This window comes from Ruditapes philippinarum, unplaced genomic scaffold (genome assembly GCF_026571515.1).
Source record: "Ruditapes philippinarum isolate M1 unplaced genomic scaffold, ASM2657151v2 ctg479_1_1_1_1, whole genome shotgun sequence".
Taxonomy (NCBI): Eukaryota; Metazoa; Mollusca; class Bivalvia; order Venerida; family Veneridae; genus Ruditapes; species Ruditapes philippinarum.
The window spans coordinates 134417-147838 of record NW_026865743.1 but is presented as its reverse complement, the minus strand read 5'-3'; positions in this window follow the sequence as shown (position 1 = coordinate 147838).

The window sequence follows — 13422 nt, the reverse complement described above, 5'->3', positions numbered from 1 at the left end:
TCATTAAAAATGCTGTTTTGGACTAAATTGGACTATCGATCTATGAACAGAACCTAAACATAAAGCATCGTCTAGTCTTAATCAATCACATATCAAATTGTAATAACCTTTTCCATCACGTCATTTTCTTTACCGGAACAACAAAGTACATGTTAAAGTACAGTGTATGGTTGTTTATAGTTTTTGTGGAGTATACTAATAACGTGAATGTCCAGTAAGAGAGTCAATATTGGCATATCTCAAGTTGCTAATATCTACGGAAAGTTAATATCTTAAACCTAATTACAAAACTAAAGCTTGACTTTATATATCTTGAGGCTTTTCGTATTATTTGATATTTACATTGTTCTCCATAAGACATCGCATTTGTGTAATTATTTTCCGTCTCTTACAGTACAAATCATAGTTTTATTTCAGAAATATCAGAGGTATCTATCCTTTAGACGTACTTCTTTTGTGTTGTTCTTCCCTGATAAATGTAGAAATAGAATAAACCTGATTACACCGACATCACAACCAAATAATAACAATACAATAAGAAATGAAGATTAATTCTAGGTGTTCTATTTCTCTCAGACAGAGATTAAATATCTTACTGGAAGTTTTAATAAACACTTTTATATCTCACTGATACAATACCCTGAGTAGTATTTGAAATAATGTTCGTTCGTAATAAAAATATTCACGATGTTCTTACATTACCTCTATTAAATATTTGTTTGTATTCCACTGAGCTTCGAAACTTGATAGCTTTCTCTCTTATATAGTGTAAATACATTGACATAAATGAAATGAAGATATTTGTATTTTCATAACTTTATCCAAACATTTTGTTCATTGAATCACTTTCCTTATTTCTCATTAATCATCTATTTCTTTAAAATAATTATTTCCACTGAAAAAAGTCCTTTAATCTTGAATCAATATTGGTATCAGTTTACAATGGATGTCATTTATATATTTTTTTTTGCGACAGCGGAAACAACTTGAAAAAACTGCCTTATCATAAATAACATTATGCCATTGTAATAAAACAGTTATAGTATATGAAACTCGTTAGTTACGAGGATATAACACTGGCTGGGCGACATCTTGGGGTGTTTCTGCAAAAATTGTCTCGGCCTAACGGCCTTGAAATTTTTAGCAGAAACATCCTTTGATGTCGCCCCATCCAGTGTTATATCCTCGTTACTAAAGAGTTTCATGTACTATAAATATTACTTATAAAATCACATTTGACGTTCTATATTTAGATAATTATGTGAAGTAATCATTATATACATGTGACTTAAGCACTAAAAAAATCCGACGCGCTGAAAATTAGTACAGAAACAAATCAGGCGCATTTTTGATTAATATCAGGTACGACAGCATTCAATTGTTGATGTCGTGTTAGAATCGAAATAATATATCGAAATCAGTGATTTTATCGCTTGATAACATCACTGTTTGTCGTTCGGATGCGCATTATTATAAATCTCGGGCTACGCCCTCGTGATATAAATTCTCGCAAATAGTGATGTTATCAAGCAATAATATCACTGATTTCGATATATTATTTCTTAACTCAACTATCCCTACCTTGCAAGTTGTAACAGTAGTTGAGTAGTTTTTTTTCTTTGTATTATTTTAGCAAAAGATGTTATATCTGAGTTATAATCATACAATTAGTTATGTTTCATTCAGGAAACACAAATCCAATTATACTGTTATGATCTGTGAAATTTGTCCCTGGCCAGAATATGATTTTTGACAATGTGTTATTACGATATCCGATATCTGAATAGTGTTGTATATCTGTTTACCATACGTTTCATGTTTCAATGATTTAATTACCCTTTGTTTCATGCTAAAATTGTCTACTTGTTCTGTTTTGACTCCTGTATAACCTTATGCAATAACTTCCAATGAAAACGGATGTTAACGTTTTCACTATTCAACCGAAACTTGTTTAACACGCGAAATGCAATTTTGTTTGCAAACTGCTCAATTGTCTAGATGTCATAGTCACTCTGGTGGTGACTCTGCGTACTTAAATTACTTAAATTCGAAACATCATAGGCTGAACTGAGGAAAAGGTGGCGGCAATTTTATTCTTTAGGAAATAAACCAATTGACTAGGATATTACTGTTAAAATGTTCTGTTACGTAGGTAACATTACACAATTCTTAGGCACGCGGAACACTTGCATTAACAGTGACACTAACTCCCATTTGCCTATGGGAAATAAACACTACAAATAAGTGACGGGAACAAATATAATGCTGAAGCTTAATAAACGATAATCATAGTGCACCTATATACGAGGTATTCGCCACTGACAGTAGAGTGTTAATAGCTTTCATTTGATGAAGATTTCCATCTTTCTTCAAGAAGTTGTTTTCTATAATTATGTTACACCAGTAAAATATTATCTTATGTTTTGAACAATGTGTTAAAAGTACACTCGCCTACGTTGTATATAAAGTCATTTATTAAAAAGCATTGTGTCTTTATTTCAGTTTAATCCTGTAACGAATCCATTCATTAAAAACTAAGCTCAAACTGTCAACCATTTCCTTTAAATGTCTTATTTGTCTAACATTTCCTTACAATTTCCTTACAGTGTGTCTACATATCTCTACTAAAATATTTTCTTCTCATCTGTACTATATCATTTACGAAGTATAAATGCGACATTTTGTCAAATAATGATTTCCATTTTTTTAAATTGCAAAAAGGTTCATTAACCTAATAGTTTTTGTTTATATTTTAGCAAAAAACTATTTTTTTGTATTATAAACCATCTTATCAACACCAGGCTGTAAACATAGATATTTAACACCTCATAAGCAGAAATTCTCAAAAACAGATTTGAACTTACTTATTTTCTATAAAAGTAATTTAAAACAAACAGTTGTGACATCGTGTTTTACAAAAAAACTATTTTGAAATACTAAGTTTTAACAATTTATTCACAGCAATTCATAAGCACCGGCTTTAACTATTTTTCACTAAATTTAAAAACACGGCATTGTTCACTTTCAATTACAGAACTATTTAGACTCGGAGCTGTACCATCTCTTTTTCAAACATATACACACATACACTCTTATATACAGGAATGTAATATAAACACAGAGTTTTATTTATTCGAATTTCAAAAATGACGTTTAAAAGAGTTTATAAACATGGAGTTGTTTACTCTTTTTTTACAGAATTTTTTAAACACGGATCTATTATAATGTAAGTTTTATGAAGAAGCATACTAACTATGAATATCAAATAAGCATTTCTTTTTCTTTGATTAATTAGAATATTTCAATAAAAAAAATTTTCATCTTAAAAATGATTCAAATTTTCTCTTTTCATTCACATGAAAAATCAAAGATTACACTGTTATGAAAATTAGAAAATTAAATAATGTGTAGAATAATTATAATAAATAATAAAAACTAATCATAATAATATAAACAATATTTGCTTTATGTATAGATTAAACGAATTATATCATTTACGTGGAACTGGAGTTAGTTTGGGAAATAAAATAACCATGTTTTTACAAACTATTTCGCATTTGATGGTAATTATATTGTGTATATGTGTTTGATTGAAATGAAATATTATTTAAACCAAACTATTTTGCCCGTTTTTCCCCACTTTAATTCAGAAGGTAGCAAGCTTGATCTGCTGGAACGATTATATAGAGAATTTCACGCTCTGATAGAATGATATCAATTTAATGGTAGTTTTGAAGACAGTATACACAAACATCTCAGGTGTGTATAGAATTAACAAACAGCTCGGTACTTTCAAGTCTTCTACTGTCAGGATTAAATAAATTATTATTTTTTAAGAAAAAAATACTTGAACATAACAGTTGACAAACTTGTGTACGAAAATAAGTATATAAACTAAGTACATATTAAAACTGTTCATTCTGTTATTTCTAATAGACAAGCATTCACAGTAGAATATCTGATGAACTAGAAATCTTAAATTTACGTGTTGTAGTTATTTGTTGAATGCTCGCTCATATTTTATAACAGACAAGAGCTTTAAGTGGTTCTTATTTATTTTATATATGGCGTTTACTCGATGTTGTTTTCAACGAGACCAAACTATGTTTGATATTGATTAATAAGATTTAGATATGAATTTATTTTTTGTTATGATATTTAGTTGTTTAAGTGTAGTTTCACAATTTGAACAATAAATCACACAGTTATTTCTCAATGAAATTTCTTCAAAACAGACATCAATGCATGATTTCTGTTATATACCTACTAGTAATTCTAAATGCAATAAAGAACAATCAATTATTCAAAAAGATTTAAACATCTGTTTACAAAAACAAAAAAGATTCTGCTGATAGCTGATCTTTTATTGCGATATATTACAACATAAAGCAGCAGAAATTTATAAAATGAACGATACAATCTGTTTATATTTCAGGCAAAAATAGCTTTTATCCATAACATTTTCTAAAATGTAACTGTAAATCTATCACCATCATTGCAGTCAATTTTTTGAAATATATAGCCAAACCAGCTCAACCTGACAATAAAAATATAGCATGATGACTCTTTATGGCCTTGACCTTTGACCTAGTGACCTCAAAATCAATAGAGGTCATCTACTGGCTATGACAAATCAGTTTGTTAGATATGAAGACTTTGTGAAAAGATATAATAAAATAACGTTATTATTTCTACACCATGTCTTTCATAAATAAATATACAATGTATATATATTGTTATTTTACCATTTTGAACTATATAGCGAAATACTTGATTTGTATCTATAATATCCAATCATGTTCATCATATATGTAGCCATCTTCAAAATTTATGTGAATACCAGTGTTATAGCTTACATCAATTCAGGGCTATTGGAGGAAACATAACTGAAAGTGTCACGAGACGTAGCAAACTTTTGACTTTTTTTATTTTAGTTGTCTGTAAGAACATTTTGTTTCAGCAATAAAACAACTAAACAAAATATAATTTGAAACATTTGACAGATTATTTAAAACAGAGAAAGTTGTAGCTCTTAAAGTGGATTAGTCTACAGTGGGTACATTTTCCGTATGTACCTTAGAAATTGATTAATTAGAAATGTATCATTGAATAATTCTATATGATATTGCTTAAAAAATTGGTTGTAAAATTCACAGTGGTTAAGTATGAACATTTATATAATGAATAATAATATTGTGTTCTGGAACGTTTTATTATCTGCTATATTAATACGAGATATCAGATCATGTATTACAACAACATCAGTCAATATACAGTTAATTCCTGCTATATTTCATAGTTATGACTATCAACGTCATTATTTATTGTATAACAGACCTTCCTAAACGATTTTTCTAAACTGGAAGAAAACAAGGAAAATATACATGCGAATTTAAAAAATCTTCTCAATTCTATATCAAGTCAAGAAAGTATTTTAAGATAACCTTAATATAAGAACAAGGTGTGTAATATAATTTATCATTTAAGGACGTTGGTAGCAGGTGTTTATATGTGGGTTAAAATTACAACATTTTTATATAAATTTATGAATCAGGCGGTCGAAATATTGACTTGGTTCCGTGTAACCCAGCATCTTATTATCAAGAAATGTCTTAAAATATTAGACATGCTGTCAACAGACAAATACAGCAATACAAAAAAACATGTCAGAAATCCTAACGATGATTACACGGTATGCAAGTAAATAACTTGAACCTCCAAACTAGACCCCCCGAGAAAAAATACACAAAAAACACAAACAAAACGAATGAACTAAAACCACCACAAAACAACAACAATGCAGTTTGTGTGTGACATTTCTGAACATTATAATTTTATCTGACAAACGTTGAAGAACAGACTGAAATATTATACATGCTTATAAGTTAATATCTTATTGTTAGTAATCGCTAAGAATTTCAAACTGAGCATAACGCTAGTTATTTTTAATGAATTAATTGTATACTCATCAAATCAAATATGTCAGAGGCAAAATTGGTTTAAAGGTTAGACCCATCCATTAAGATTAAAACAAGTAAATTTACTTAAATCAGCAAGAAACGATTTATATATCAGAAATGTATATTAATAAGTTGTTGTTGTATATCATCCTCTATTACAATATCTTATTTTTTATATGTTTTATTCATATTTTATGTTAAAAGTTACTCTTCCAATAACTGAATAAAAAAATATCACTTATATATCATTTAAGATAATAGACGAACTGACGCCATTGCACTCACTTCAGCTCTCTTTAAATCATCAAGTAGTCTAAAGGTCTCTTTATTCATGTAACATATGACGTGAAAATAGACTCCGTCGACCAGTGAGGCTTAACATGATGGTGACGAAAAATAATAAGATTTTAATACTTGAGTAGAAGATCTAAATTGTTGACATATAAAACACTGATATCTCGTTCTTGTTAATGAAAATGTCACTGTCAACAATATAAAACTTGATACAACTAGATTGAAACTTTGATATTATAGATTTTGGTATGATGAATACCTGACATTAACATGTAAAATAGCATATCATATATCATATATTAAATGTTCATCATATCACAAACAATATTTTTGATATACTCGCTATTTAATAAGAAAATGACAGACTAAGAAAATGTGCTGATACGTCTGCCAACTAAGCAATGAATAATTACCTGCAATGTTATTTTTATAACAACGTAGAACAAATAATAGTTCTATTCATGTAAAATGTATATAAGTTTTATCTTTGGAAAATGTTAAAACGTTTAAAAATTGTATTTTATTATATACTTATAAATGAAATATTAAAAAATTATGACAAAATGAAATGTGTATTTTTCTTTTTTCGTATTTTCAATGCAAAAATCTTTTTTCATTGCAGTAAAACAAATTTTCTCTATTTTCACTGATATCTTGCCGGTCTACTTTCTTCAAAATTAAGCCAATACATACAATTTAAGGAGGACTTTTTAAATTGTTATGTCAAAAAAGAGAAAAATGTATATAATAAACAGAAAATTCAAGTTTTTTTAACTATAAATACAGAATTTTCATCTTACTTTACTCGTGGTTACTGCCACTCATGAATTTTGTTCATTCCACACAATGAAAATAAATCTTGTATTAATAGAAAGAACTTAAATGTCCTCTATTTATTGACAATATTAATGCAAAATCCTAAACCTGAACTTAAGACGTTTACGACACGCATACAGCAATTTGCTTACACGAGAATGACAGATGCATTTTGGCCATTTTACTGCCCTATCAACAATAATGGGAAACTTTGAAAATATTTTCGTCAGAAATAAACTCAAGTACACATATACATTTTAACAATTTCAACAGTGACCGTTGTTAAGAGCGTACAAATTATGTTTGCACGAATTTTACTTGAATTGTAATTCTATACAGAGTATAGTAAAAAAATTATCCTTAAATAAAAAGTGACAGACACCGACACATCAATATACAAATTATAAGTCATTTAAACAGCTTAAGCATCAATTTTATTCTGCATTTCAATCATATGAACATCTTAATTTAAATATGCAAAATGCAATGTTAATATTAATCTGTTTATTTACGTATTGAAGCAAAGACTGTTATCTCCATATGAATATGCAGAAAGAATATTATTAAATTATCAATGCATTCATCCACCTAGACTAGGTTTCCTGATACACTCGGATTGGTTGTCGTCTATAATGTTTTCAACTAATTCTAGAGACATTGCAAAATGATTCAAGTATTTATGAAGCTTGTTAATTGCCCTTTCTTCCCTAGCTGATTTTGAGCATTACAGTTAGCCATAATGCAAGCCACTACATAAACCTAATTTTGTTATAGAGATAACAGATATAAAAATATCCCATGTAAATATTTTTATTTGTGATAGTCTTCATGAATCACCTTCAAGTTTTGTATGTTTCTGGACATATAAATTATTTCATTTGCGTTTAAATGAACTCTATTTGCGTCATTTAAAATCATCATCTATCAAAATATTTAATGGAAATATTTCGTATACTTTCTGCAATATATTTGATCAAATAGCATTTATATATATTTTTTAATTCCCCAAAGAGGCATACACAACTTTCAAGTTAATGAAAACACACATATTACTTAGGGGCTTATAAAATGTTTCTATGACAACGTGGTAAAATAATTTCCTAGGTTAGTATATTAATGTAATTAGTACTTGCTTTATATCTAAATGGCAATTAGTTAGGTGTATGCTACTGGGGATTTTGAGATTTTTAATACTAATAAATAAACGCTTATCACTAGATGCATTTTTTATTAATACATTAGAAAATTGCAAACAAAAGACTCATTATCATTGTTTAACATCTATATTTTGTTGGCTCTTTTATAGTTCCTATAACGCACATGGTATAAGTGTTGACTATTGTTAAGATCGTTTTATATTACACATTTCATTTAGTACATAAGATAAAATAATTCATATTTTCACGTTTGAATTTTACTAGTTGATAAAAAATCACTGTCAACATATCTTTTCTTGATTAAGACCACATTAGACGTAGTAGGCAAAAGCAATTATAACCTTTTGAATGGGCGAAATTATGCCAAAGTATGTACATGTATAGAACAGAACATACCATTTTTTTATCTCAAAACTGTTAACAATTAAATGAGTATACAGTGCAATAATATATATAATCATTCCATTTCACATGACATTCTATTTTCATTTATATCATATTACAACAAAGCAAGATTGAGAGAGAAAGAATAATAGAGAAGAAAAGAATGTTAAATTCAATTAGTTAGTAAAAGACAAGAGAATAAGTTTACGGAAGAATCGGATGGAAAATATAGACTAATAGAATATACCATTGGGAGGGAAATCCCAACACAAGGGTGATCGGTTCCATCGGGAATTGTCTCAGTCATATTTTAATTGCTAAATGAAATGTTATATGACACGACCGACAATGTCACAATATCAAAAACCATAATTTGATAAATACTTATTGTATCTAACAATATCGACGAAACATAAAAGTTGACATTAATACGCTGGTCAAGTCGTCATTCTCACGAATGATAGTGAAAAATAAACACTTTCAGGGAAAAAAATGTGTTGAGGTAGTTTTTAAAATAATTAGTCTAAGTAACTGTATGTGTTTATTCATTTCTTTCAATTTCATGTACAGTAAGAAGTATTTTTATAATAATATAGAATTGAAGTTTTAACTATGACTGGTAAGGCCTTGCCTGTTTGATTGGCTTAATGAATTAACAGACTTAATAAAGCATCGATTAATCAATACGAATATCATCATTTATATATCATCTGTCCCTATTCAATCCTAGGCATCCATGCATTTGATGATTAATTTTCACTTAATGAAATTTTTCATTCGAGAATTGCGATTCTTCTATTCTATCTATCAATAAAAAGTAAATGATAAGAAAGTTATTGTATAGCCTATAAAGCACACTGCCAATAACCATCCTGTTTATATACAGCAAGAGTACTCCGCAATGACTAGACTATAAAGACTGAAAAGAACAATAAATGTGGTAAACTCGAGTTACTGTCCCTATAACTATAGAGAAAAACGAAAATACAAAAGAATGCATTCAACCGCAAAATAATATAACTAATCAAGCCATAGAAGGTTGTGGTAATATTTGTGATTTGATTATTAATTGAATGTTTAGATTATGATATAGATGCAATATAAATTACTTTAAATTTAATTGCTTGTAAACAAATAACATATCAAATTTGAGTTATTTTCGATGAATGTTTAAATTTCTGCATATTTATGACTTCTGTGCCAATGGATGTTATTATATATGTGACCTTTTTAGACATGGCTGAGATGTCTTGATTTCATTGTATTAATTTGAATCAATTAATAAAGGGAGATTGATACATGGCCAGAGAGACCATTCGTTTGTGGGGATTACCTCGGTCCTGATTTCCACCAGTAGCATACTTGCTCTACTGGAGGTTGGAATATGATGCACACCAATCTTTAAATCGGCAGTTCTGCCGTTACCATTTCAGATTTTAAAGGCCTGAATATGGCTTAATAATAAAACATTATTTATTTATGTAAGTGGAAAAGATGTTTAAGCTGCCAGATAGCTCAGTCAGTATGAATACAATTCCGATACCAAATGGTATTCTGAGGGTCCCGGGTTCGAATTCCTGTAAAACTGCACATGTATCTAACTCTTTAATATTTGTCCAAAAATGGTTGATCATGATGGTTTATAGCTGAATAGCGTTCTTTAGTAAAAACCTTCTTGTAAAGGTACAAGACACCCAAAGGAACAAAAAGCATAAACATCTAGTTACAAATATCACAACAATGTAACATATATAAAAGCTATAATATAAAGCTACCATCTACGGCTTAGAAACACAGTACTTTCTTTAGATGAAAAATAATAACCGCTACATTTTTATATGAAAAAATAAAACATGATTTCGCTCTGAAACGGAAACCACTGAGACAGTTTGAAATAACATGACTGGGATTTATTTGGAAATATCTACCATTTGCTGAAGGTCTGGATAAAAAAGATGTGTATATCAGTTCAAATCATTCCCCGATCCATTTTCCAGACTAAGAAGGGATAAAGGACGGAGGAATGAAGGAAAGAAGGGAGGAAGGAAGAAGGGAGGAAGAACGTAGGAAGAAGCAGGAAGGAATGAGAGAGGAAGAAGGTTGGAAGAAGGGAGGAGAGGGAGTAACGATGAAGGAAGGAGTGAAGATTAAAACTGTGCCTATGTCAAATGTAACCTTGCATTCAATTTGCTCATTTAATCGATATCAAAACCTTTAAAATTACTAACGTTTCAAATTACATTAAAAATTCAAAATTTAAATCATTATTTGACCATTTCATATTAATGCTTATGTGTCTGAATCAGTATTTTTTTTTAAATCTGTATGCATTGAAATATTTCTATTTATATTTTATATAGTTTAGTTTTGAACATCGACAATTAAAGCAGAACCACTTACTTGCAGCTCTAGCATATAAATATAAAAACGCCATATAATCGTATGTCTCACAAATACACGCAGCCAAATTTATGAGGTATCTAAAATATAAAAAAAATATTTTCTTTTGAATTATAATTTGATAAGTAATAACTTGATTTAATGTTATAAATGTTGGGAAATTGAAAGGCAAAGGAAACGCAAGATTAGTACTATATCCGATGATTTACAATTACGCTTTTAATACTTGAATCATTTAGATTTGAAATTAGAAATCAATAATAGAATCTCTTAAAATTTTGATAAAAATACTATAAATAGAATTCTTATCTCGATTTAACCCGATTTTAGATATTTATTGGACATTCTACCATTATGTGAAGGTTGATAAAGATGTGTTTAGTTCATATCATTCCGATCATTTCCAGATGAAGAAGGCTAAGGACGAGAATGATATTATAAAGGTAGGAGAAGAAGGGTAGAACGTAGAAGAAGCAGAAGGAAATGAGAAGACGAAGTTGGAAAAGGAGGAAGGGATTAAGTGAAGAAGGATGAGTAAAATTGTCTATTATAATGTAAACCTTGCATTCAATTTGTCATTAATCGATATCAAACTTTAAATACTACGTTTCAATTACATTAAAATTCAAATTTAATTTTTTGCCATTTATATTATGCTATATGTCTGAAATCGTATATTTTTTTAATCTGTATGCATTGAAATATTTCTATTTATATTTTATATAGTTTAGTTTTGAACATCGACAATTAAAGCAGAACCACTTACTTGCAGCTATAGCATATAAATATAAAAACGCCATATAATCGCATGTCTCACAAATACACGCAGCCAAATTTATGAGGTATCTAAAATATAAAAAAAGATTTTCTTTTGAATTATAATTTGATAAGTAATAACTTGATTTAATGTTATAAATGTTGGGAAATTGAAAGGCAAAGGAAACGCAAGATTAGTACTATTTCCGATGATTTACAATTACGCTTTTAGTACTTGAATCATTTAGATTTGAAATTAGAAATCAATAATAGAATCTCTTATAATTTTGATAAAAATACTATAAATAGAATTCTTTCTCATTTTAAACCCATTTTAGATATTTAGGTACCATCTTCTCCTATTATATGTGCAATTGTGGCCATTTTAGCATATTTCCTTTTAATGAATTGTAAGTGCCTAAGACTTGATTAAATCGATATTTTATTAAATTGTTTTGGTAAAAGGTGTTATCAACTATAAAGTAAAAAATTTGGTGATAGACAATGAACATAGCATTTTCTTTAAAAAAACCAATAAATATTATAAAATAAAAAATCCTGGTCATAGGGTTAGGGTTAGGGATCTTTAAGAATAACCTTTCAATTATCATTCTGTAAAATGTATACTTTTTTTAAATAGCATATCATTTTTACACATATTCACAAAGATAAAATTGTAAATATATGTGTAAATACACAGACACAAAACATATTGTAGATGAAAGTATCAGGTTTCTTGAACATTAAATACATTTGACTGTGTAGTTTGCTCATCACACAAGACATTTAAATCTTACTTTGTGTAATCGCTATTTTAAAAGTACATTATGCCTCAGAAACGGAATAATACTTACTCCTTCAGAAAGACCAAACATGAGTTAAATAACGTTTAGATAATGTTTAAAATCACTATAACTGTACCAATTGCCAAACAAATTGACAGTTCAGGTAGTTAGCCAATGTGTTACTTTTATTAGTAAAAAAACTAAAGAAACAACAACAAAAAGGTTTTTCTTAGGCATAATCGGCATTTAAGACGCTTCATAAAAACTATCCTTCTAAAACAATTAAGATCTATATTCCAGTAGCGAGTAATGTTTATCTTCATTTTCTAAAGAATGATGTATTATTATGATTTTAGCACACATTAATTTTCTGGGGAATTGCTAGCTTCGATGTTATTTAATCCAGGGAAAGGTGTGGTAATAGGCTTTATCAACACCCCGAGCTGTTAGAGGCGAACAACCTCTGAATTTAATAATTGGAATATTATTAGTTGAATTATTAGCCTAGCCCTGTATTTCAGCAATTATATCTGATCATTATACCATTCAATAACTGTTTATCCAGAATAACTTCTCACGAATTCTTATACAGACAAATGCTTAATTTCTGTCGAAAACACGAGCTTAACATATTATAATTAAGTAAAAAGTGTGAAATATTATGTATCATACCGCGGAAGATCCGTGATCAACCGAAAACCAATCAATACACTTCTGTCAACATCTAAAACGACTAAAAGCAAAAACAACCAATTTCACAGTTAAATTTAAAAAAGCGAAAAATAAAAATAAAATAAAATAAAAATAAATAAATAGATAAATAAATAATAAGAGAAGTAAATGTAATGATATAAAATAAACTTCTTTATG